Source organism: Pleurodeles waltl, chromosome 3_1 (genome assembly GCF_031143425.1).
Source record: "Pleurodeles waltl isolate 20211129_DDA chromosome 3_1, aPleWal1.hap1.20221129, whole genome shotgun sequence".
In the NCBI taxonomy this organism is placed as follows: domain Eukaryota; kingdom Metazoa; phylum Chordata; class Amphibia; order Caudata; family Salamandridae; genus Pleurodeles; species Pleurodeles waltl.
Window position 1 is genome coordinate 1,119,185,928 of NC_090440.1, and position 25,978 is coordinate 1,119,211,905.

Genomic DNA, 25,978 nt, shown 5'->3' on the forward strand with positions numbered 1-25,978 from the left:
AAATGTTATGCCCAAGTATGAAAAGGTTTGCGCGATTTCGACCTTGCTATCTGCAATAGTGGTGTTATAAGTCTTACCGCGCTTCCCTCCGCAGTTCATGATAAAAGTTTTGGATCGGTTGACAGTAAGTCCCAGGTGTGTCATGTATGTAATGCAGGTTGTTAAGAGTTTCTGGAGAGCTATTGGGGTCCTGGCCATTAATACTGCGTCGTCCGCGTAAAGCAGTGCCGGAACAGGTCGATTATCTATTTGGGGTAGATCTTTACACCTAGTGGGCAGTTCTTTGTCTAGGTTGTTTATATACATTGAAAACAGAAATGGAGCGAGAACGCAGCCTTGGCGCACTCCTCTGTGAAGACCAAAGGAGCGGGTACATTCCCCTTTTAGACCGTACCTCACTCTTGCTCTGCACCCTGCGTACATTTCGCGAATAAATTGGATTATGGCCGGTTCCACCCCCATGCTATTTAAAATGTCCCACAGTTTATCATGGATTACACAGTCGAAAGCGGATGATAAATCAATAAAGGCCAGGTACAGATTGCCAGCTCTGATCTTAGTATCTTTGCAATAATGAGACTTAAGTTTAAACTTTGTTCCACTGTTCCGATTCCTTTCCGGAATCCATACTGGACCGGGGATAAAACGTTCTTTTCCTCTGCCCATGTTTGCAGCCTATTCAGAATTATTCTCCCTGCGAGTTTAGCTGTTGTGTCCAGCAGGGAGATTGGCCTGTAACAGGCTGGATTAAGGCGGTCACCCTTTTTATATATTGGGATTATGTTAGAGTCTCTCCAAGATGGTATGGGTCCACATGTACAGATAGCCCTTAATGTCTGCGTCAGTACAGGCCCCCACAGCTCAATATTGGCCTTAAATATATCGATCGGAACGCCATCAGGGCCTGACGCTTTCCCTGATTTGCTTTCTATTATAGCTTCCTCTACTTCCTGAAGGCTAAATTGGGGGGTTATAGCTAGGCGCTGACCTCCCTGTGAATCATGGTCATGTGTATGGTCTAATATATCACTCGTCAGTGAATATATATTAGAGAAATGTGCTACCCAGTCTTCTTCGGAGATGGCAATTTCCATCCTAGGGATGTTTCTGTCCCCTAACACAGGGGAATTTATTGTCTGCCAGAAGAGTATATTATCTTTTTTACGACTTGCTATATGGAGAGTTTCCCACATGTTTGTTTTTATAGTTAATTTCCTTTCCTTTATTACTGTACTATATTCCTGTCTGCGTTTACGTATGTCAATCAAGCACCTTTTTGGGGCATTTAGGGCCTTTTTCAGTCTCTTGTGTGCTTGGGTGCAGTTGTGATCAAACCATCCGCACATCTTTTTTTTCCCTGCCTTACTGTTTTTAATAGTGAGGGCTTCTTTTATGGATTGAGTAATCGTTGTAAACGCACTTAGACATTGCCCTGGATGTGGGTTCTCACTTAAGCAGTCTGTGAAAGCCTGTTTACATTGGCGTATTACCTGTTTTAATATAAGCTTGGGGTCTGACTGAGACCACTTCATAGTGTATCCATTGCGCGGCACCAGTTCAATATCATTTACTAGTATAATACTATCTTCCCTAGCTGCTAAAAGGGGGCATAGTAGGAGATTCATGCTCTGGGGGTAGTGATCACTAATTGCGATGTCATGCAAGGTATAGTTTGTAAGATGGTGAGCGAAGTGAGTAGACATTAAGACATAATCAATCACTGTATTTACACCCCTTCCGTTATACGTTGGTTTAAACTGTGGTTCGTCCAAATATAATTCATTTACAAAGGATAGGTTATAGGTTTGAGCCAGTAAATTCATTTCATCTCCTTGAGTGTTGTGAGAGAAGTGGAGGCTTGCACCTATACCTTCCGAGTCCCAACCACATATCTTATCTGAAATTTCTTTACACGGATGGGTGTTAAAATCACCGCCCCATATCAGTAAGATCTCTCGGTTGATTTTTCCGCATATTTTTTTTTTATCATTTTCCATTTCCACTAAAATGTTGGAGAATTCCCCTGGAGCGGCATTGTTATAGAAATTAATAATGACTAAATGGGTCTTGTGATCCAGGTTACTCTCTATCAATTGGTAGTATGGGCTCATGAATTGCATCTCTAGGTTCTGTAAGGATAACTTATTGGAAATATATGTGCACAGTCCCCCTTTAGGTCTGCCATACCTTGACTGCTCAGCAGGAGTATGAAATGTTTTATAGCCATTTAGATGGGCAGGAGTTAATAGCTATGTCTCTTGTAAGCAAACACATGAATAGTCTTCTAAAAAATTGGCCCAAATCTCATTGCCTAGCTTATTAGCTAGGCCTGCAATATTCCAGAATAGTAAGGCTATTTCCTGTTTCTGGTTAAGGTTCTGTTTGAAGTTACAGTGCTGGTCCTTTGGGGAGTGAGGGGGGATATCGCTGTGAGTTGAATTTTGTATATGTCTGGGATCATCACCCTGCCTTAAATGGGGTAGTCTCTCGATCCTTACAGGAACCATAATGTGTGATATGTCTTCCTTATATAGGTCCGTCCCTGATATATGAGTTGTCTTGGCTACTCTTTCAGGGTCTAACTGTTTCATATCGAGTCAATCTGTATTTTCCAACGTTGAAAGGGGGTAAAATATGTTGTCTGTTATAGATAGGTCTGGACTGGATGGGGGTACTACAGCTCGCTGTAGATGGATGGAGTTATTCCCCACTGGTCTTTGATAGAAGTAACCCAGGGGTAATAGCGAGATTCCTTGTAGAGTAACTTGTCTGGCTCCTAAGTCATGGATAATTCTATTCACTAAATGTGGTGAGCCAAAAGAAAGGACCACACAATCTCCAGTAAGCGTTTTCATGCTGTTTCCTATCCATTTAATTCTTCTGACCATTTTTATGTCGTCAAAAAGGGTCCTCACTGAGCCAGGGCCCATTCGGGCCCCAATCCAATTGAGGGCCTTGTTTCTCAAGGCCGTCCATGTTTCTCGTTGTTGATCGTCTATCGGTGGGACGTTAGCCAGGACCACAACATATGGTGTGGCCTCCGGGGGAGGTGTAACAGATCACTAGGGCTGTAAATGGAATTCGGGGGTCTATTCCTGCTAGTTGTATTTCTGCCTGGATTTGAGTAGGGATAGGTAGTCGCTGCCCTGTGCATGACACTACTTGCTGTCTTACGTAGTGTAGGTTTTGGAACTTTGTTGTCTGGAGAAGGGTTATGTAATGTAATAGATGAAAGAGAGGGTTGGGTAGAATGATACAGCGAAGGAGGTATTAGTGGAGTTTGTAGTTCAGTCTGAGCCTTAATGTTTCGGTGTGTACTGATTGGCCTGTTGTATGGGATAGGATGTCTGTTATTCTCATGTTCTGGGGGCCGCGATATACTTCTGGGGTCTTTGCTTTGAAAATGCGTTTCTTCCCGCTGTAAGGACTTTATTATTTCAAGACCTGCCTCAAGGCTAGACTCCACCCCCTTTAGACGCTCCGACATAGAGTCCAAAGTGGCTTCAATAGATGATTTCAATGAGTTCACTATCTCATGGAGATTTATAAGGAGCGACCGAACAGTGTCTCCTGCTGAGGTTAAGGGTTTCTTCCTCATTGATTTTTTTGGATATTTTTTAATTGGGGTAGTCATTAAGTCTATCACTGGCGTTGTTTTTGCGGTCTTATCCACCAGGGCTATCTCTGGTTTTCTTGGTCGCTTGGCGACAGGGGATATTTCATCCATGGAGTAGATTAGATTTGAAGAGTCTTTAACGCAGCCGTTTGTAAGCCTTACTCTTGAATGTCCTTTCCCATGTTCGCTGGGTGGAGAGTTGTGTTGCGATGGTACGGACCCTAATGATACATGGGGACGCTCTTTAGATGATGACATTTTCCCTTCAACAGTGGCGATTTGCTTATCTTTCATTCCCATCGCCCCAGAGATATATTTTAATATAGATGAACTGTCTTTTAAATTTGTTGAGTTGTTTAGTTTTGAATGTTTTCTTTTACTCATATTTTGCGAAATGTAATGTAATTTATTTAATGGCCAATTTCTCAAGAGGCTATATTTGAGTATATAGAACGATTTCCTTAATACAGGAGAAAAGGACTAGTCGCTAGAGGACCCGTTTGTGGTGCAAGATTAAAGAGGAGGGGCCCAGCCCGGCCTCTTCCTGTGGGTAACAGGCTAGAGGAGGGCTCTTATTTCGTGAAGTAGGCCTCCTGGCCAGTCCAATCGGGGTGACAAAATTCCTATCCCCTTGAAGAAACGCAGCACGACAGGTGGAGGAAAGTATTTCAAAAAAGAAAAAAAGAGAGCAGGCAAAGCACCAGCACAATACCTTCAGGCAGCCAAACACTTGAATGATGCCTAGTCCCGAAGTCCAGAAAGTTTTTCTCCTTTTTTTTGGAGAAATGTCAGGGGGGTGGCCCTGCCCTGCCTCTTCCTGGCAATGACGGGCAAGGACTGGCCCGCCCTTGGCCCGGGCTTTACCCGGGCGCGTCCCGCGCAACGGGAGTGCAAACACAATTTAAAGGGCTCCTGCCCCACGCTCAGGTCTCCAGGCAACGCGCTTCCTGCGACGGCGGGAGCGCGAACACAATTTAAAGGGCTCCTGCCCCACGCTCAGGTCTCCAGGCAACGCGCTTCGCGCGACGGCGGGAGCGCAAACACAATTTAAAGGGCTCCTGCCCCACGCTGAGGTCTCCAGGCAACGCGCTTCCCGCGACGGCGGGAGCGCAAACACAATTTAAAGGGCTCCTGCCCCACGCTCAGGTCTCCAGATGGGGTAGCATAACCACTCTGAGAAATATTCCAGCACCACTGATCCCATACCTTTCTATTGCGCTACTCAGTACACTTCTCCCATTTTTTCCAAAGAAGCCATGGTTGGGGGGCGCTGTCTAAGCCGGTATGTTTTTACAGCAATGAAAAACAGGAGGTGCAGTGAGGTCGAAGATAGACTGTCCTAATCTGGGTCTCTGAGAGGGTAACACATTTGTCCACAACTGGTTTCTGGGAGGTGAACATAAATTTGCATGCGTTAATCATTCCTTGCGCCCAGGATCAGATGTGAAGCCTCATAAGGGTTTGGTCTTGGATTAAGATTACCATCAAATGGGTGACAACGGGATCGTCTCATTTCCCTGAGAGACAGAACAGACCATCTGAATGTCCAATCTTTGAGAATACTGGGTATGTGGTTTCTCTTTTCCAATATAGGGAACCTCTGACCATACTCCTTCTTCTTCTGCCTTCATGGATGCCTCTTAATCTTCCAGTTGAGAGGCATTTAGGAGAACACAGGACCCTCTGTGTAGCTCTGGGGAAGATGACTGGTGATGAATGGGGAATATTGGGAACTCCTATCATCATTGAATAATCTTTTTCCGGATACATAAAGTTCCCGCACCCCACTGGGCCGATAAGATTGTACTTATGAGGTAGATAGAAATTAATCAGGAACTGCAAATCATCAATTCATCAACATTTGTGATCATTTCCATTAGATGGAAGACAATAATGTGAGTTGAATTAAGTTTTAAAATGCCTATGACATCTTCTAGTAATTGAGTTATTTTATTAGCAATTCATAAAATTCTAAATACAATCACAGAAAAAAATCACAAAGTGTGCTCCATAAAATCTTATCCCTATTCTAAGCTAATTTAGGGTGAAAAGACAACATCAACAGAATCTGTAAAGAGCTCTGGCCTCGAGAGGTAAAAGCATGAAAGTTGTGACCGAACTTCCTATAAAGAGAAGTTAAAAAACTCAGTAGAGTCTCAAATAGCTTACATTCAGAAAAGAATTAAAGTAGCTCCCAGATTGAATCTGAAATGCATCAGCAAAGAGTCTAAGTCAGAATGTATCTAGGTCAAAGTGCTTTCAAGTAAGTCTGCGATTGGGACTCTCTCAGTGAAAGAGTCTACTCTCATCTGATGTCGTCCTCCCTCTGTCGTTTATCCTGGGTACACTCATTTATGCAATTTAAAAAAAGTAACAATGTGCCAGACTTTTGTAGATAACTTCTGATTTCAGCAAGTGAGATGGTGATGTCTTCATGGGAACAGGACAGCTTCTGTTGATTTAGCAAGTTTAACAAAGAACATCTAGACAGTTGAACTATTCTCAGCAACATAACTGATATTTCACTCTTTTGTAAAAACAATTCAAAGTAAGTACAATACATTTCTCGATTAGATCAGTCCCATTCTCATACACCTTCAGTGACAGAGCCTATTCATGAAGAAACAACTTTTTAAGATTAGTCTAATATTGCAATCGCTTACACAGGTCAAATAGGTATAACATCTAAGCTCTAACACACTCTCACCATTCAACCTACTGTTGCAATAGGACATTTGCATCATGAAAAGATATACATTCATGGCCATGACACAGGTCAGAACTAACAAAGAGGAAAGGAAGAGGAGAGAAAAAAGTGTAAAGTATGTGTTTGTCAGCAGTTTAAACTAAAAACACATCTTTGTGCAAGTTTCAAATACAAAGCCATGTTTATGTGCAGTCATTGATTTAGGCCTACAAAACTTCTAATTCAGATTAATGATTATTAATACAAATGCTTCAGCGCTGGTCTGGATTGCCCACCCTTCCTGATTACATTGAGATTGAAAAAACTGTATTTGCCTGGGGATGAGATGCAGTCAAAAGGAAGGTTGTCTTTACTGTCACATCTTCAACCAGCAGCTTTCATGGATACTTACTGATTTTGGACGGAGATGGAAAAGGACACAAAAAACAACACAGCATTCATTGCTCCCACATGTTCATGGTTTGTTTGACCTCCCTAACATTGAGGCAGAGTCCTAATGTAATTGGCTGCTAATTTCTCTGTTTTATTGTTGGTTGTCAATCACACACACATCTAAATCATCTCAGATATACCTTAAAATGCTGTCATGGTGGCCAAGAGCTACCAATAACAAGGCATACAGTAGAATGCCATCTTGCTCACAATAGCACTTTCCTTCAACACATACCACACCCCCATACAACAGCACAACAAGATAGAACTATGTACTTGCACCCAACACAGCCGACTTCGCAAGTACCTGGTATTTGGGTATCCAAAGCACTTACTCCTCTCACCTACATACCACACACATACCTATATCAGGTGACGGACACCCATACGAACTTTGGCAGCATGTAAATAATTTGGTACAGCCCTGTGGTCTCAACTAACAAAGAATATTCTCGCATATAAAGTGACATTCACCCCACTGACTGCACAGTTCCACAAATATGTATCAGACCCCAGACAGCTATGTAAATATTTGCAAACCCACACCAAAGACTACTGAGATGAACAGATGCCAGACTGATGGCAGATTGTGTTTTTACCAGTGCTAATCAGTAAAAAGCATACTTGATACATCTGTGTTGAGAGAGTAACAGAGTGCAAATGTTTGGAAGAAGGCTCAGCTAGACAGCAGGCTGCTAGACACCACTCTCAGCATGTATCTATGGGGGTCATTCTGACCCTGGCGGTAAATACCGCCAGGGCGGAGGTTGGCGGTAGCACCGCCAACAGGCTGGCGGTGCTCCGCCGGGCATTCTGCCCGCGGCGGTACAGCCGCGGCCAGAAGCGGAAAGCCGGCGGTGTACCGCCGACTTTCCGCTGCCCATGGGAATCCGCCATGGGGATTCTGACACCCCATACCGCCATCCTGTTCCTGGCGGTTCGCCCGCCAGGAACCGGATGGCGGTATGGGGTGTTGTGGGGCCCCTGGGGGCCCCTGCAGTGCCCATGCCAATGGCATGGGCACTGCAGGGGCCCCCATAAGAGGGCCCCACAAAGAAATTCAGTGTCTGCTTTGCAGACACTGAAATTCGCGACGGGTGCAACTGCACCCGTCGCACCTTCCCACTCCGCCGGCTCCATTCTGAGCCGGCTTCCTCGTGGGAAGGGTGTTTCCCGCTGGGCTGGCGGGCGGACTTTCGGCGGTCGCCCGCCAGCCCAGTGGGAAACCCAGAATGACCGCCGCGGTCTTTTGACCGCGGTACGGTCTTCTAGCGGTTCCCGCTTGGCAGGCGGCTACCGCCACCCGCCAAGCTTAGAATCAGGGCCTATGTGTTCTGACCACCTAAACTGCGCTGTCATGTCCACAACTAAAGTCACCTGGAGGAATGTTCCTTGAGCCGAGAAGAGCTTTGGTAGAGAAGTGATTGGGAAGTTCTGCACCGGGCAAAGTATGTCACATGTGGGCTTGTTTTTGTGCTGCACCAACAGTATGAATTTTAGGTAAAGGGCATGGATGCGCCTTCAAAAATGCCCCTTTAAAGCTGATGATCCAGAGAATTCTATCTGAGGTTCACATTCCAAAATGAAGTAGTCTTTTTCTCGAATGTCAGTTCCTGCGGAATCATGCATCATAAGTAGTCAATTACATATGATGGATACGTCACAAAGCATTACCTCTGTATTTTCATCCTGTTTATCATAGTACAACTTTTCCTGATTTTACTTCTTGCAGTTGGAAGAAACGTCCAGTGGTTCTACTTCTGGATATCCTTGCTTGCCTCCTTCGTCTACCCATGTGTGTTAGGGGACGTTTGGCTCTTTGCTATTAACTTCTGTATTGCTCAATATCTTCAACAAAGAGCTACAAGATCACCTAAGAGGGTTTTCCCTCTCTGTGTTTCTCTCCTCCTTAATATGATCCTCTTAAGGAGATATGTTTCTGTATACTATTAAGTGCTGGGTGGCATTGTGGCTACTGGGAGGAGTCACCAGGCAACTAAAGAAGAGACAGAAATGACTCTGACAGTCCAGTTCTTCACAATACTGGGTCTTGTAGTTTTAGTTTTCTAAATTTAGTATGAAGCTACTAGCCCTAGAAGGGTTTAAGCTGATAGCGTAAAATCCACGACTGGTCAAAGCTCAGCCAGAGAGTCCTCATTGCAAAGGCCAGTTGACCGTTTTTTTCACGTTAAATTGTGCATTTGGCTGGCAGTAAAAAACATGATGCTTTCAACGTTTTCCAAGGGCATCTAGCCTGACCTGCAGGCTTACAATGCTAACTGTCTGACAAAAAAAATGCACAGGGCACGTTTAACACCTCCACTGAGAGAGGGTAATACAGGCAGACACATGCATTAATACACTCCTTAAACATTGAATTGAGGGTCCTGAGTACATTATTAGTGTATGATCTACCTTTATTTAATTAATTCAACAGGATCTGCCTGTGGGGATATATCCATGGATAAATACACAAATGCGCTGTTTGTTTATCATGCTTAAACCTCTGTGTGGTTTCAATTACAGTTTGGCTGCATTATGAACCTTAGGACATGTATTATATGTCGTTTTTCTCTTACTGTTGTGGCCAAAAGTCCAGAAGTGAAAACATTAATTGACATCCAGCCAGAAAGGTCTTAGAGCTGGGAGCCCAGAGCTCTTCTAAAGAACAGCACACTCAAAAGACAACCATATTGTTTTTCTCCTTGTATGGGCCCTGGAGGGAAATGCTGCACACTATTCTGTGAAGGTAACATTTGTGAATAAATTAAATTTAAGCGCAATTCCTTTTATGCCCAAGGATGTTTAGTATATTTCATAACAGAAGAAAATGATGTTCAACCTGACAGCTTTAGCGTGGTCTCCCCCACCCACCTTCCCCCAACGTTTTACCTACCTCCAGCCACTTTTCTGACCTGGTTTGTACTGGCTTTAAAACTGTACACTTTACCACTGTTAACCAATGCTAACGTGCTTGTGCTTTCTCCCTGAAACATGGTCATATTGGCTTATCTTCAATTGGCATATTTAATTTACTTATAAGTCCTTAGTAGCATTCTCTACATGTGAACAGGCCCTGTAAATTAAATGCTACTCATGGGCCTGCAGAACTGATTGTGCCACCCACTTAAGTGACCCTCTAACCTTATCTCAGGCCTGCCATTGCAGAGCCTATGCATGTAGTTTTACACTGCCATATCGACCTGGCAAAATAACCCCTTTGCCAGGCCCAAACCTTCTCTTTTCATGCATATGTGACACCTAAAGTAGGCCCTGGACAACCCAGAGGGCAGGGTGCAATGTATTTAAAAGGCAGGACATGTACTTTTAAGTTTGACATGTCCTTGTAGTGAAAAACTCCCAAAGTCATTTTTCACTACTGCAAGGCCTAGCCCTCCCATAGAATAACATTGGCATTACCTTATTAAGGGGGTCATTCCTAGATTGGCGGGCGGCGTTCGCCGCCCGCCAAGCGGGAACCGCCAGAAGACCGTACCGCAGTCAAAAGACCGCGGCGGTCATTCTGAGTTTCCCGCTGGGCTGGCGGGCGACCGCCAGAAGGCCGCCCGCCCGCCCAGCGGGAAACCACCTTCCACGAGGATGCCGGCTCCGAATGGAGCCGGCGGAGTCGAAGGGGTGCGACGGGTGCAGTTGCACCCGTCGCGATTTTCAGTGTCTGCCACGCAGACACTGAAAATCTCTGTGGGGCCCTGTTAGGGGGCCCCTGCAGTGCCCATGCCAGTGGCATGGGCACTGCAGGGGCCCCCAGGGGCCCCACAACACCCATTCCCGCCAGCCAGGTTCTGGCGGTGAAAACCGCCAGAACCAGGCTGGCGGGAAGGGGGTCGGAATCCCCATGGCGGCGCTGCTTGCAGCGCCGCCGTGGAGGATTCCCTGGGGCAGCGGGGAGCCGGCGGGAAACCGCTGGCTTCCCTTTTCTGACTGCGGCAAATGCCCCCGGAAGCACCGCCAGGGTAGGAATGACCCCCTAAATCTTATAAGTGTAATTCATAATCTAAAAGAGATAAGCTTTTCGGGTTCGGTGTCTCTGGAATCACAATTCAAAATCATAATTTATGGTTAAGTTGGATTTTAAACTGCAATCCTGAAAATGACACATTTAAAAAGTTGCCACTTTCTTACTTTAGCCATTTGGTGCCTAGGATGGATGACAACTGGGCTTTGTGTATTCCCCCTGGACAGCCACACCCAATGGGAGCTTAGGTGTGATTTGAAGTCTCAGGGACATAATGGACTTTCAACCAACCGACTTCTGCACTTGGACTCTACCAGCTGTCAGTCTGCCCTACCAAGAGGTGCCATCCCAGTCCTGGACACTTGGAAATGGGCCTAAGGTGCTAACTCCAGCACAACCATTGCAGCCTCTGTCAATCCGATGCATCGCCGCCACTGCATGGATCAGACCCCGGTGCATCACTCCGGTTGCGGGGATCAAAACCGGTGCATTGCTGCTGTTCCATGGATCAGAACGGGTGCAATGCCTCTGCTGCGAGGCTGGACTCTGACGCATTGTTGCTATTGAAGGAACAGACCCACCAAATCGCCTCTGGATCCACTGCATCTCAGAACTGATGCATCACTGCTGCTACATGGGGAAAATTGACAAATCTCCTTTACTGCATTGGGAAAATCAACATATCTCCTCTGCTGCTGGATCAACACCGGCACATTGCTTCTGCTGCACCCTGTATATTTGACCTCAACGCTACCAGGATTAAGGTACTTTTGTTCAGCGGGCCTCACTGGGTACCTGTATCTGGCCTGCGCTCCATCGTCGTCAGCCTAAACTTGTGAATTTTTGTCCCAGTCCTGCATGACCCAATATCCCCGATTGGCGCTTCTTGCTTTTACAACCAAAAGAAAATGCAGTCGAAGAAGAAATGGGGAAAATCGTGACTATATTCAGAAATCTGGCACCACATGGCAATATTTGAAACTGCTGCTATGGAAAACAGCCAAGTAATGGCAACCCAGTCGGTCTCGCCATTTGAATTACCTATTGCAGACCTACTGACTTTTTCAATAATTGTTGCTGATGCTGTTCAGTGTCATCAGAAAGAGAAAAAATAGTTATTGCTAATGCTGATGTGCATTGACAAAAGACAAAAAATAAATAAAAAACCTCAGTAGGTGCGTTGATGTATACACACACACGTCATTACACTATGCTTCCACCAGGTGAAGACTTATACACCCAGTGGTGATGTGCATCATGATGCACAGGCAATTATTTAGGTCTCACCAACCAATAGCCATGATCTGTTGCTGAGAGAGTATTGTATACAGAAAAGGGCTTTTAGCCCATGCATTACTTACCATTTTTTGGCCTGATTGTTAGTCATTTTAGCTGACTCCTAATTGGCCACCATATGCCTCATGTCACTTCCTTTAATTTCTCTGGAGCATGGACCAAGTACCAATAGATTTTGTATAATCTGTGTCCTTCTGCTGTTCACGCTGTGATTCAGGAAACTTTTTTTGTTTAAAATGTTTTCTGACCAGCACTATTTTCGACCTTTGTCTTTGTTCTACATGACTTTTTAGGTCGAGCATAGCAGCGCACAAGCGCTGCTCTTCTCGACATGTTGTAATCTGTTCTGTGTGATTTAACCATGCCCACCAGACACTTATCACTTTCCTTTGTTGCTGGGCCTGCCTTTCAAAAATCTCTTGATGTTGTTGATAAATGCTTTGCCTTGAGGCTGTTTTGTTACTGTTTTGGAGACTGATCATGTTACATGGATTATTGCACCATTGGAAACGTACCTTAGTGTGGCGCACTATTTTTTCTTTTGCCTCGCCCCTTTGCTTATGGCGGTATGTTGTTTCTTCATCTTCCTTGGTTTTGGGCATCTTGCTGTTTCTTTGTGATGTATGCTGTTTTTTTTTTTTTGCAGTTTTATGTAGGGCAAGCTCAATACAAAGGTATTACAGCGCGTTACATGAGCACCAGTGACATTACACAAAAACACATTCATCTTTGGTAGAAAGGGGAGATTAAGTGATTTGCCCAGAGTTGCAGGATGTGGAGCTGGGGCCGAGACATGAACTGTGTTCCCCAGCTCCAAACTCTGCAACTCTGGCCCTTACGCTACATCCTCTTTCCTAGGTTTCTTTGTCTGGTGCGTATTGGGCAGTCTAGGAATAACTCATTTTTTTATATAGCTCTTGGTAATACAAATTCTGCCATTTCATAGCGCTGCAAAGCAGGTGCCATTCTTAACAAAATCGCTCAAAATTAATTTGCATCAACCTTGCAGAGATTAAACGGCTGTGCCAGGATGATTATATTTTTTTTGCAGTTTTATGTAGCGTGAACTCGATACAAAGTTATTGGAACTCTTTCTTTTTTGCAGTTTTATATAGTGCAAACTCAATACAAAGGTATTACAGTGCTTTACATGAGCACTGGTTACATTACACAAGAACACATTAATTTTTGGTAGCAAGGGGAGATTAAGTGATTTTCCCAGAATCACAGGATGTTGAGCCAGTGCTGAGACTTGAACCGTGTTCCCCAGCTTCAAAGCCGGCAGCTCTGGTCCTTCAGCCACATCCTCTCCCCTAGGGTTCTTTGGTGCGTGTTGGGGCAGTCTGTGAATAACTCGTTTTTTATATAGCGCTTCGTAATACAGGTTCTGCCATTTCATAGTGCTGCAACGCATGTGCCATTCTTAATAAAATTGCTATAATTCATTTGCATTGACCTTGCAGAGATGAAGAGATGAAAAAGTTAGGTCAGGATTGTAATCTGTGACATTTTCGTTCTGCCAAGACCTCTGCAGTGGGTGCATTAACCCCCTGACTTGAGTAGAGCCTAAAACTAGGCCATAGCACATGCTCTTGATAACCTGCAGGTGGTCACCAACCAAGCACATAGGTTAGTTCTAGGCAAGATGGAGAAAGGTGTTGTCTCCTAAGTGGTGGAAAAGGAGTCATGACTCCAGACCCAATCACTTCATGGCCTCAAGCTTATTAGCTCAGAATCACAGGATGTTGAGCTGGCACCGACACTCGACCCATGTTCCTCAGCTCTGGCCCTTACACCTCATCCGCTCCCCTAGCGGTCTTTGTCTGTTGCGTGTTGGAGCAGTCTGGGAATAACTCGTTTTTTCTTCTATAGCGCTTGGTAATACAGGTTCTGCCATTTCACAGAGCTGCAAAGCAGGTGCCTTTCTTAACAAAATTGCTAACACTCATTTGCAGTTAAGCTGCCTCCTCTGTTATTCTCTTTGTATACAGTCAATGCTTTTAAAAGTTAGGCTGGTAGATGTAGAGGAATAATTCCTTTAAAAGTTTAACACAGAAATATATTGATGCCCCCTTTTCTTTGCTCATGACTCTTTTGAACTCCCTCATTCTCTGGGTTAAATGCCACAAAGGTGCCTCGTTGTTGCTTGTTTGGTGCTATAAAAGTTTAGGTAAACACACTAGAAGGGGTTGCATCTCTAGGGTATCAAAGCCAGTCTGTAGGAATGAGGCAAAAACCCTCCCAAGATGGCAATCTTGTTGTATCCCTTTTCCTTTTCCTCTGTTCAGCCTGGCTGTAAACTATGTATTGGAAGCTTTGTGTTTTGTGAAGAACTTGTTTTACAAAACATAAACTAGAAAACTATACCTACATGTCTTGAACACTCTACATACTTATTGAACATCTACAGTCTGCCCTGGTATTTATGTAGAATTTGTAGCCGCACGCAGATTTTCCAGTGTGGCAACCACATCCGTGGGACGGCCTGCCAAACACACATGTGCATTTAATGCACTCTCCTCATCCCTCAGGCCAGGCCCACCCCTCCCTTTACATGCTGGCTGAGCTAGCTCCAGAATAATAAATGATATCAAAATATTGTTTTATTTTTCTGCTGCTGGCTTTTAGCCAGGCGGGCGATGCCCCTCAGCCATTGCAGAGGAGCCGCCCCTGGATTTCGCTGCCACCTGCCCTGGCCTGAATGCACCTGATCTCAGAAGCACTAAGCTGGGCTGACCCTGCTTAGCGCTTTTGAGATTGGGCATCTCCAGACCAGGACAGGCGGCACTCCGGCGCGTGTGGAACTCCACGGAATTCTACTGAGTTGTTTACACAAAGTAGAGCTCTGCGAGCTCCACCCACCCCTAGTGTATACAACCAATGAGGAGTTTGCTGTGCTAATAGGTAACGTATGCACTGTTGTGGACGACTTTCTATTCTTCAAATCTTCCAGAATCACACCTACAGATGGAATCAATGCACCAAAGATGTCTCCTACTACCTCTCCAGAACTAACACCTCTTCTAGTTCTGGGATTCGTATCCCACACAGGATCTCTGAAATACTCCACATGATAAATCTTTGGGGACACCATACCAAAATGATGCATGACATGTCATCCCTTGAGCAATTTGAAATAAGCATGCTGTCCACAAATAAAATACACTCCAGGAATCACAGGATCTTTCCATCTAGAAAATATTCACTATTTCCTCTGACATCAAAGACATGCTCACAGTCACTCCTGTCTATGAACAATGGGTCTTTAACTATGATCAATATGTATGCACAGTTTCCCTTTGTGTTGCCAATCTAAAGTGAAAGCTGGTTAATTTCCCATTGCTTGATGTTCAATCTCCTATGTATTCTACTGTACGTGTGTTGTGCTTTAAGATCTTTGTTTTAGATTTAGCCTCTAAGGGCCAGATGTATCAACAATCCATTTTGCGATTCTCAAATAGCGATTTTTAAGAAATCGCTATTTCAGAGTCACAAAATGGTATGTATCATATTTGCGATTCGGTAATAGCGATTTCTTAAAAAACGCAAATGCTATTACCTAATCACAAATAGCGATTCTGACCCCATTCGCACCTATGGGCCTGTAGGACCATACTTGCGAATGTTTTGCATTTCCCAAATTGCGAATTCCTAACTGAAATTCACAATTTTGGAAATGCAAACCCCAGGGTGCTGGGGGACTAAGGCCCCCTCTGCTGCACCCCCAAAAATTATTTTAGGACATGTGAGGCACACACATGCCAAAGGGGCATGTGTGCATTACATGTCAATTTTAAAAATGCATTTTTAATGCTTTTTTAATATTTGCACATGGTTACCACCAAATTGTTTTTGGTGGTAATTGTGATTCGCATTAAGGAAAAGCATGATACATGTGCTTAAGAAATCGCAAATAAGGATTCTCCAAACGGGGTCGCTATTTTAAGGAATCGCTATCCTAGCGATTCCTTAAAATTGAATAGTGAATGCCTTTCATCCATACTGAAAGTCATTTTTGCATTCGCAAACGGCCGTTCGCACCGTTTGCGAATGCACAAAGCTTTGATATATCTGGCCCTAAATCCCTTCTCCTGTCTTCCACCAAATTTAGGAATTTCCTTTCCACATCTGTCGTTGAACAGGTCAAATTATGTCTGTGTGCATAGGCAGTATATAAAGGCGTTAGTGATATAAAATATTTCTCAGCTATTTCCACACCCTTAAAATAAGGATTCTTGTTCAAATATTTCAACAATGGAACTTCTGGGAATACCAAATCATAGTGCAAAAAATAGTATTGAAAACTTCCCTCTCCAAAAAAAACTACAAGAAACTCTATATGTCAAAGGAATGTGATGGTAAGTGATGCCCTCAGAAACAGAAGCAGGTAAATGAGTATGTGCGTAGCAGTCCCTTACATCCATTGTGTCAATGTACCCAGAAAGAAATATACAATATAAATTTGCAGAATTATCTCCTCTAAAATTGTCTATGAGTAAAACCTTTTCATCTAGTTTATAAAGGTTATTATCTCTAGCACTCATTGTGAACACTAGGTGGTAACTCTTTCTCTACAAGGGGTGTGAGGGAAAATATTCCTATTAATAGCACTACTAATGTTATAAAGGAAATGAGTAATACTGCACCTAATGTGTAAGTAAGTACGTCTACTTTTTTGATTAGCTTCTATGAGTATTCTCTGTCAGTTCCACCTATGCAAAGCGGCAAAACAAAGTCCAACAGATTATATATATATATATATATTTATATATATATATATAAACTTTGTGAAACTTACCTAGCCCTACTCTGTGTTCTTCTAAAGGTAACCGTCTCTTCTTCTTGTGCTCAGACCTAGTTAGTCTTCTTCAAAGTTCATGCAAAGTTTCTAAAATATGCACAGTTCAAAGTCACTGCTAATCACATTCAGAATGAAATGTCTAAGTCTATCCAACAGCACAGAAACCCAAAAATAGAATTGAAACACAATGTCAAGTTTAAAGATGTTCAGTTGGATCTGTAGTGTTATCCTGAAACTCCTAAACCTTTCTCTCTCCATCATTTGCAGAAAAATATGTCCATTCAAGTGAAAAGTATCTCTGACAGAACAGTCTTCTTTTCCTTAGTGCCAAACCTTCATTCTCGCTTTTACTTTGATTAGAGCTCTCAATGCCCTCTGGGGCTCTTTAGGCATACTCAATTTCTCTCTTTCTTGCCTTCTGGGCCATTGGTCTCCAGCTTCCACTTGCTTTCTCACAGCACTAGGTCCTTCGTCAAGGTCTGAATCTGAGTTTGACTCATTCACCACCACAGGACAGGATTCAATTGCTTCAGCTTCAAGTGTGGCTCATTCCAAATCCCCTCCAGACCAATGACGTGCTGTGTCAGGCTCTGTCTGACCCTCAACAACTTGACTAACCTGCTCCTGACGTCTCTCTGTCACCGCTGGCACTTCTGGAATAGGTGCTGTCACATCAAGGGGACACTCAGCACTGGTAGTATGGGAAGTGTGAATCCAGTTGGGGAGACCTCCACACTTTACAGCAGTAACTGTTACCAAGATGACTTTATATGGTCCGTGCCAACAAAGTTTCAGACATGTTTTCTTTACGGGCTTCTTCACCTGATAAGAAACAGAATGCACCTCGGCAGCTATCCCTTTACAGTGGTCAAGGAACATATCATCTGTAATGTTCCCAAGGGTTTTTGCAGGAATTGATGACAATTTTATTGCCCTATCCATGAGGATCTCATGGTGAGATAGTCCTGTCTTCCGATCAGGTATACTGCGAAGACTCCTCAGAACAAGAGGCCAGGTATCAGGCCATTTCAGAAATGTCAAAGCACACACCTTTGCCAGTCTGGATTTCAGAATCTCATTCACCTGTTTAATAAGACCCAAAGTCTCAGGTCTCTAGCTGCAATGTAAGCTCTATTCCACCAGCAATGCTGCGCACACAGTCTCAGTACTCTATTATTAAAATTATTCCTGCAATCTGATTCCAGAGAAGTTGGGAAGCTGAATCTAGATATATAAGAAACTATTCAGCAATACTGGTCTTCAATCCATCAAAACCCAAATGTCATTATCTCTCTTGACACACCCTGCTCGACCAGACTCTGCTGATCTTCCTCTGACACTTCTTCCTGAAGCTTCTACACCTCTTTCCATGTATCTGCAGTTGTTAGCAAAAGGTTGTAATTGGTCTCATCCATTCCCTCATAAAGGTACTGATTATGAGCACAGTACTTTGTGAATTCATCTGCATAATTATTGCTTAATGTCACATAATCATTCCAAGTATGATGTGCAGGGCACTTGACCACTGCAACCTGCTCAGGTAACTATAGCACTGCAAGGAGATTCCTAATTTGCTCGCCATTCCGGATTGGAAATCCAGAAGATTTCATGAAACCCCTTTGGGACCATTCTTGTACAAAGTCATGAACGACACCAAAGCTGTACTGACAATTGGAAAAAATTGTCACTTTCAGCTGGTCTGAAACACAGCATGCCCTAGTAGGAGCAATCAATTTGGCCACTTGTGCAAAGAATATTCCTTGAAGCCAGGAAGCTTCAACAACTCCTGAAATTGTGCAGATGGCATAAGCAGCTCTTAGACTTTCTCCACTTTCTTTTAAACATGAGCCTTCAACATATAGCACAAAATCATATTCAGGTAGTAGCTCATCTCGTATATCTGGTCTCAGTTTGGTGCACAGCTCAGTAACATCGAGACAATCAGGGTCTATTTCACAGTCATCACTTTCATGATCAGGTACAGACAACAAAGTGGAAGTATTTAGAACACCAAAGTGCTTGAAAGTCACATTTCCACTGCAAGAATGATTTGTTCATACTTGTTAAGGTGGCTACTCAATAGGTGCTGGGTTTTAGTTCTTGTCAACAACATCTCCACAGAATGGGGAACATACACAGTTAATGGGTGTCCCATACCTATATTCTCACACATCTCTATATTGACACTGACAGCTGCCACCGCTTTAATGCAACCGGGCAGCGCAGAGGCTACAGGATCAAGAGTGGTAAAGAAGTAGGCTACAGGACTTCTGGGATTTCCATGTGTTTGTGTGAGAACTGGGAGGCGCAGCCTTCCCTGTCACTGCAGAAAAATGCAAATGATTTATTGTAATCAGGCATTCCCAGTACTGGGGCATGAAGAAGACTTTCTCTCATCTCTAGGAAGGCAATTAAATAATTGTTATCTCACTGGATACTGGATCAGACACATCCTTGTGTGTCAGCCTCTGTAAAGGCTTGGCCACTAGGGAAAAGTTGGATATCTACTGGTGACAGTAGCACACCATTCCCAAAAACATCCTGACTTCACTCTGTGTACTTGGCAGATTTATTTTCACGATGGCTGAAAATCTCTTTTGTGACACTTTCTTCTCTCCTTTCTCAATGTGATGTCTAAGATATTGAACCTCTTTCTGACAATATTACAACTTTCCTGGGGATACGTTATGCCATTTTCAGCCAGGAGGTTCAACAATGCAATAGTATCTCATTTGCAAGATTCTTGAGTGTTCGACACCACCAATAGGTTGTTGATGTATTGGATTAAAACTGAGTTACATGTCATGACATGAACTGCAGATTTTTTTATAAGGATCTGGTTAAAAATTGAGGGTCTTTCAGTATAACCTTGTGGGACTCAGCACCATGTCAAAACATGACCTCCGAACTAAAATGTTGTCAGAGTCACCAGATCCTCGGGGTCTGTGCACGTTCCCAACACGTCCACCACTGAACAGCTCCAAGACTCTGATAGATAAATCACAGAGACTGAGAGAGTTCAAGAGGGGAAGAGGGGATTAGGAAGGGAACAGCTGGGAAGGAGACCTGTAGTAAGAAAAAGGTTAGAACACACAATATGAAAATTATATCTCCTGAAATCAATACTAGACTATGATTCTAAACCTAGTCACTCTGAAAACATGAACAATCTAAGAGTTAAGTTTAAAATGACTACGTTTCAAGATGGCCGGTTTTGAGAATGTATACTAGGACCACACAATATTGCATCTAGAAACTCTGGTCTTCTGTGTACTCTTAAAATGTTTCAACACAAATTGCGCATATTGCATATATATATATATATACATATATATATAGTAAACACCATAAAAGGATTGTGCACCATGAATAACACAATATGGATTCAGGAAACAAATCACATAACTTGTCAACTCGAATATTACATAATAAATATCTTAGAATAGTGGCATACAATAAACAACATGAAATAAACGCGAGGAGAGAATCATGCGTCTTGCCGATTCGAGTGTCACCATGTAAAATACCAAGAAATGGTAGCACGCAATGAATATCAAAGTCAAATCATCATTAATCGAATCGCGCGTCTTGCCGATTCGTAAAACACGATGTAAATGTCAAGAAATAACAGCTCACAATAAATAACAAGATCAAAGTACAATGAAACGAATCGCGCTTCTTTTGCCGATTCTTAAGCCACCATGTAAATGTCAAGAAATGGTAGCGCGCAATGAACAACAAAGTTAAATCCTCATGAAACAAGTTGCGCGTCTTGCCAATTTGTAAAACATCATGTAAATGTCAAGAATTAGTAGCGCGCAATGGACAACAATGTTTAAACACCATAAAACGAATTGCGCGTCTTGCCGATTCTTAAGCCACCATGCCAATGCCAAGAAATGGTAGCACGCAATGAATAACAAAGACAAACCTTTATGAAACAAATCGCGCGTCTTGCCTATTTGTAAACTACCATATAAATGTCAAGAAATGGTAGCGCGCAAGTAATCTGTTACTCATTTAAGAATTAAACCAAGAATATGAAAATTCTCAATAACGGTGTCGGAACAGTCCAACCACGTCTTACCGCCTGAAACAATGATCACCAATGAAGGATGAAGGGCAGAAGACTGGAAGATCCAAATATGCCGCTGGGACAGGAGCTCAGGAAGAAGCTGCTGCTCTGCACCGGGACCTCTGAATAGTGAGCACTGGGAGTTGGGCTGGCTCTCTTTTATAGAGTCTTGGCCCAGCCCAGAATCACGCCCAGGCATGTTGCAGGTAAAGTCTCTGGAAGGCCCTGGAAAGGGGCCACACCCTAACACACTCTGAAAACCTGCAGCAATACATTGTAAAGGAACAGTATTTGTAAGCATATTAAAAATAAGTTTTCAGGATTGAACTCTGCAATGCAAAAGGTTAAACCACAACATATCAGCACAGTGCATAAATTACGTTGTTTTGAGAGTGCTGGGTTTTTGCATTTTTGTTGCCAATAGAGCGCATACTGCTCTGGTGTTGACAAATGTAAAGAGGAACTAGCTGTCCTCATGCAATGGCATCAAGAAAAAGTCTTGGCACAAATCAATGACAGTGAACCACTCAACCTCACATGAAATTCGAGACAATATCACGGCTGGATTTGGTACCATGGGACTGCAAGGAAAAAAACAATGTTATTCACCTTTCGCAGGTCCTGTACAATTCTGCATATTCTCAGCTTCTGTAAGCTAATAATGGGTGAACTGCAAGGACTTCCCAAAATTTCTTTCAGGATTACCTGTTGAATCATGGACTCAATCACTAGAGTTATCCCAGAAATCATTTCAGGTGGTACTCAGCATTTGGTTTAACTGTGATTCGGACAGGCTGAACACCTTTGATCAGCCGATGGCCTTTTTTGAGAAATCCAAAACCTCAGGTTTGACTGAGTCCTTAAGATCTGGCAGCAAAACATTAACTGGCAACCGAGGAGTAAACAATGCAGAATTCATCATTTGTCAATTTGATGGCAACTTCCACATTATGTTCTGCTTCTCTATGCCTGTCGGTATACAATAGATGATGCAGTTCAACGTGAAGAGAAGGTCCCATCCTAGAAGTCTCAATGGGCTGTAATTAAACACCACAAATCATTGGTTCTCTTCAATGGATCCTATTTCCACTGGTCTCTCTGTTGTTTCTTGGGTTGCCAATCATCCATTTGCCACTCCCATAACTTGGATCATCTTTCCTGAGATGGGTTGGTCCGGAACCTCTACTGTTCTCAAAGTAGAATGAGTAGCTCCAGTGTCAACCAAAAATGACACAGGGTGGCCATTCACTTCACCATCTACGAATAGACCGCTCTGGTCTACCTCTAAGACTGTGCCAAGTACACAATCTTTCTCCCCTCTCAGGCATCGTCTAGTTGTCTGATCAAAGCCATTGTTTTCTGCTGTTTCAAACATGGGAAACTTTTGGAAATAATTATTGTCTTGAAACAAATTTGCGTTCATGTATTGGATTTGGTTTGAATTTAATTGAGGACTATTAGCATTTTGCTGCGGTATCGGGGGTTATGGATTCTGAATCACTGGAGCTTGTGGTGCATACAAAATTCCGTCCTCTCTGTCTTTAAATACTTTACATTTGTGGGGGTAGTAAGGGTAAAGGTAACCGCACTCCTAGGAAAGTAAACACAAATTGTTAAACTTATTGTACAGTAGAAAGTGGTGCAGGTGAACAGAATGCCCTACCACCCCTGGGCATAAATCAAGTGTAAAACTTTTACACAAGTAATGATATGCAAAAATAGACCACCGCTCACAAATGACACTAGTATGACACAAGTCTTTAACATTGAGTAATGTCTAGTTTCTGTCGGATAGATGAGACAAACATGTACGTCGGTGTTCACATCATTTCTTGAAATATGATGTCTTTATTGTAGATGGCTTACATTCAGTGAACAAAGAACATCACTGCAAACACAGCCAACACGTGTTTCGTCACTCTGGTGACTTTTTCAAGGCTGCAGAAAAACATATATACACATACTTTGTAATTCTTCTTACATAGAACATGATGGATAATGTACATGATAAATTATAGTTGTCATTTATAAAAAATGTTTTTTAATTTTTTTAATTATTTTATGTCCTCTGTAAAGGGACCATATAGAGAATGGAAGGGTCCCAAAGAATGAGCAGTCAGATATAAGAGTCATGGACATGGCCAAACCACCAAAAGTCATACCTATTCGGACGAGGTGATAACACGGCAAAATCAATAAGTCAATCATAAAGTAATGTAAATCTTTGCGTCTAAAAATGTAAGAGAGAGAAACAATGCAAACACAACCGGTCGCGTATGATACATTGCAAGGAGCGCAAAGGTGCATATACCACACACCACACCCGAAGTTGGGAGCCACAACAAACCTCCAATGTCGGGGAAATACCGGAAAGTAGGCTATCCAAAATCAATAATTCTAGCTGGAAAGAAAAGTCCAAGGTAAATGCACGGTAGCCAATATAGTGGACCATGATAAGTCCAAGAGCAAATTCTAAAAAGAGATGAAAAAAGCCATATCTAAGAATAGCCACTAGGAACAGAAGTAAACCAAAATAGACGTCACTCCCAAACAACCAGATCAAACGTAGACTGGGTATATATGAACCCCGAATAGTACACCCCCCAAGGAATATTTTATGCAAAAAATCCTAAGCCCGAAATGTCCATAGCGGCAAATGTCAGGTTGTGTCAACCAATTAAGTAAGCCAAGATGAAGCATGCCTGGGGACTCATATGTAAGTTAAGTAAGTTAAAATGTAGTAGTCCTGTGTAATACTGATATAGTTTTGGCATAGTTACACATTATAGCCCTCCAAGAAGTTAAATGGGACAGCAAAGAAAGCTATTGCGAAATGATAAATAGTCGCAATCCAAGAAGACTGAGAACTGCCCATAGTTGCAACCCAAACAGTACAAAGATCAGCACGCTCCCCTCCGAGCGCCTATTATGTAAAAAAAACAGTATCAAAAGGAAATCCCCGTTCGGAGTTACAAATAGAAATAAGACACCCAGCCTCCGACTCACCGTAATCCAGACAAGTGTCTGTAGCCCCGAGTGCTGTGGTCGTCCGACAAACAGTCGGTAGCAACGTTATGCGTGCGACTATAAGTAAGCGCGTGAAAAGAAGAGACACAGAAATCGAGGTAGGAATAGTGCGTCCATAAGAAAGTGCAGAGTTAAGGAAACACCGGCTACATGGCAGCCATATTGGAATGTCGAACTTGATAGAGCAAAATATACAACTAATTAAAAAAACTCCACCAGGACAAGTAGGAAAAGAAAGAGGACTGTATATAAAAGTGAATATAGCACTAGACAGGAAGGAGATGCCAAACAATAAATGAAACATACACCACATGGTTGAAAGGGACAAGATTGGTGAAAAAGCTGAACGCATGCAAGCCTGGTCATAGAGAAGAACAAGTTGAAAAAACAAAAACACCGATGGCAATGAGGGGAATAAAAAATAAGAATCAACAATACATGATAATTTATGACATATAATAAGAAAAACATGTGTACATTACGCAGAAACAACAGAGCCAAATATTCATCAAAATTACATTTGTGCAGTTTTATTCTAAGATGGTACAAACCCTGAAGTCTGAAGCTGATTAACTAGGTTAAGATGACATTCCATCTTCCATATCCCAACTTGTTGCAGAAATTACAATGGGTTGTCATCTTCAAACTTTTGACATCCATCCCTGTGCCAGGATCAACTGGGACTCCTCTACCTCTACCCTGCACTTGATTTGCTGATACACTCCTTGCATAGCACCAACATTTCCTACAATTGTCTCAGTCTGGCTGCTCCTCTGAGCAGCTTTCATCTGAGCGACCATTAACTTCTTCTGCTTCATCTCAAGCTCAGTACTGCAATATTTTGCATACCTCAAGATCTCGCTACTGATTTATTCTGCCAACAAATCAAGTGTTGCTGAATCCTCATGCTAATCTCAGGTCTCAATCCTGTCACAAATATTGACACAAAATGTCCTATATCCTTGGTTTCAAGCATCTACCTTGCACTATCCTGCTTGAACGTCTGCAACAATCTCTCATAATAAGCATGAGTCAATTCTTTGGAGTCCTGAGTCATTCTATCGATTTTAATCCAATCTGTATCTTGGGGAGGTACCTTCGATTTCAAAAATGTCATAAACTGTGGATACATTTTCATCACCAACGGTGAAGGACGTTTTGTCTCTAAAATGCTTGGCGGCGCTAATTCAGGCCACTGAACAGACACTTTATATTCTGCCCACAAGTCACTCAGAACCATAATATCAAACAGAGCGTTCATATCCACCCATTACACCTGTGAGATTTTCATAAATCTCTCTTCTTGTTTGTACCACTCCACAGGTTTTTCTCTCAGTTTTGGGAAATCATTAGTGAATGATGCAAGATCACTTTTGTTCCAAGGCACATGTAATACCTCCACCAGGCACTTCTCTCAATGGGTATTTGTTGCACCCCCCACCCCCCCACCCACTATAGGAGGCAGTTCCTCTGTGGGTTTCTTTGGATCTTTCTGGCTCATCGATCTTCCCATTTATTCAACTCATTTAATTTTCAGATAATTTTAATTAATTTGCTTAATTTGTGTTTTCATCCCTGGAATTCTCGGTTATATCTTTTTCAATAAAACATACTTAATAACACATCTATACAGCTTTAGTCTTGTTCATGACTATCTCATATCTCTGAGCTAATTCCACTAGATTGTCATAAAGTTGTCCTACACGTCTGGTAATGTCCTTACACATGAACACAAGTTCATTTTCATGCTAAGAATTTAATTGAGTCATCTCAAGATTACCACTGATCATCTCATTCACTTCCAATTTTAATGTTGCCACATCTACCAAATTCTCTAGCTACGGTGAATGAGTAGTCCCCTGACTCAACTCCCTGCTCATACTTTCCCTAGAAGGGGTATCGGCGTTAAAGGTTTTCAGCCGCTCATCTATTTCTTTGGCACTGAGTCTCCATGTTACTACAGGGATCTTAATCATATTTCCTTTTCCCTGGGAAACTCTACTAGAATTTAAAGGCAGCTTCTATATGGGTGTTCCAGTAGTTGGTAT

The 25,978-nt window shown here is 42.8% G+C and overlaps 1 long non-coding RNA gene across 1 annotated transcript in view; it reads right to left on the reverse strand.

The window, feature by feature from the left end:
* The window catches only part of LOC138283322 (uncharacterized), a 133,648-nt gene extending 109,656 nt beyond the window's left edge, over window positions 1-23,992 (reverse strand). The window contains exon 1 of the long non-coding RNA XR_011201188.1: window positions 23,910-23,992. This is a non-coding gene — a long non-coding RNA (uncharacterized lncRNA). The remainder of the gene's footprint in view (window positions 1-23,909) is intronic.
* Between the last annotated feature and the right edge of the window lie 1,986 nt (window positions 23,993-25,978).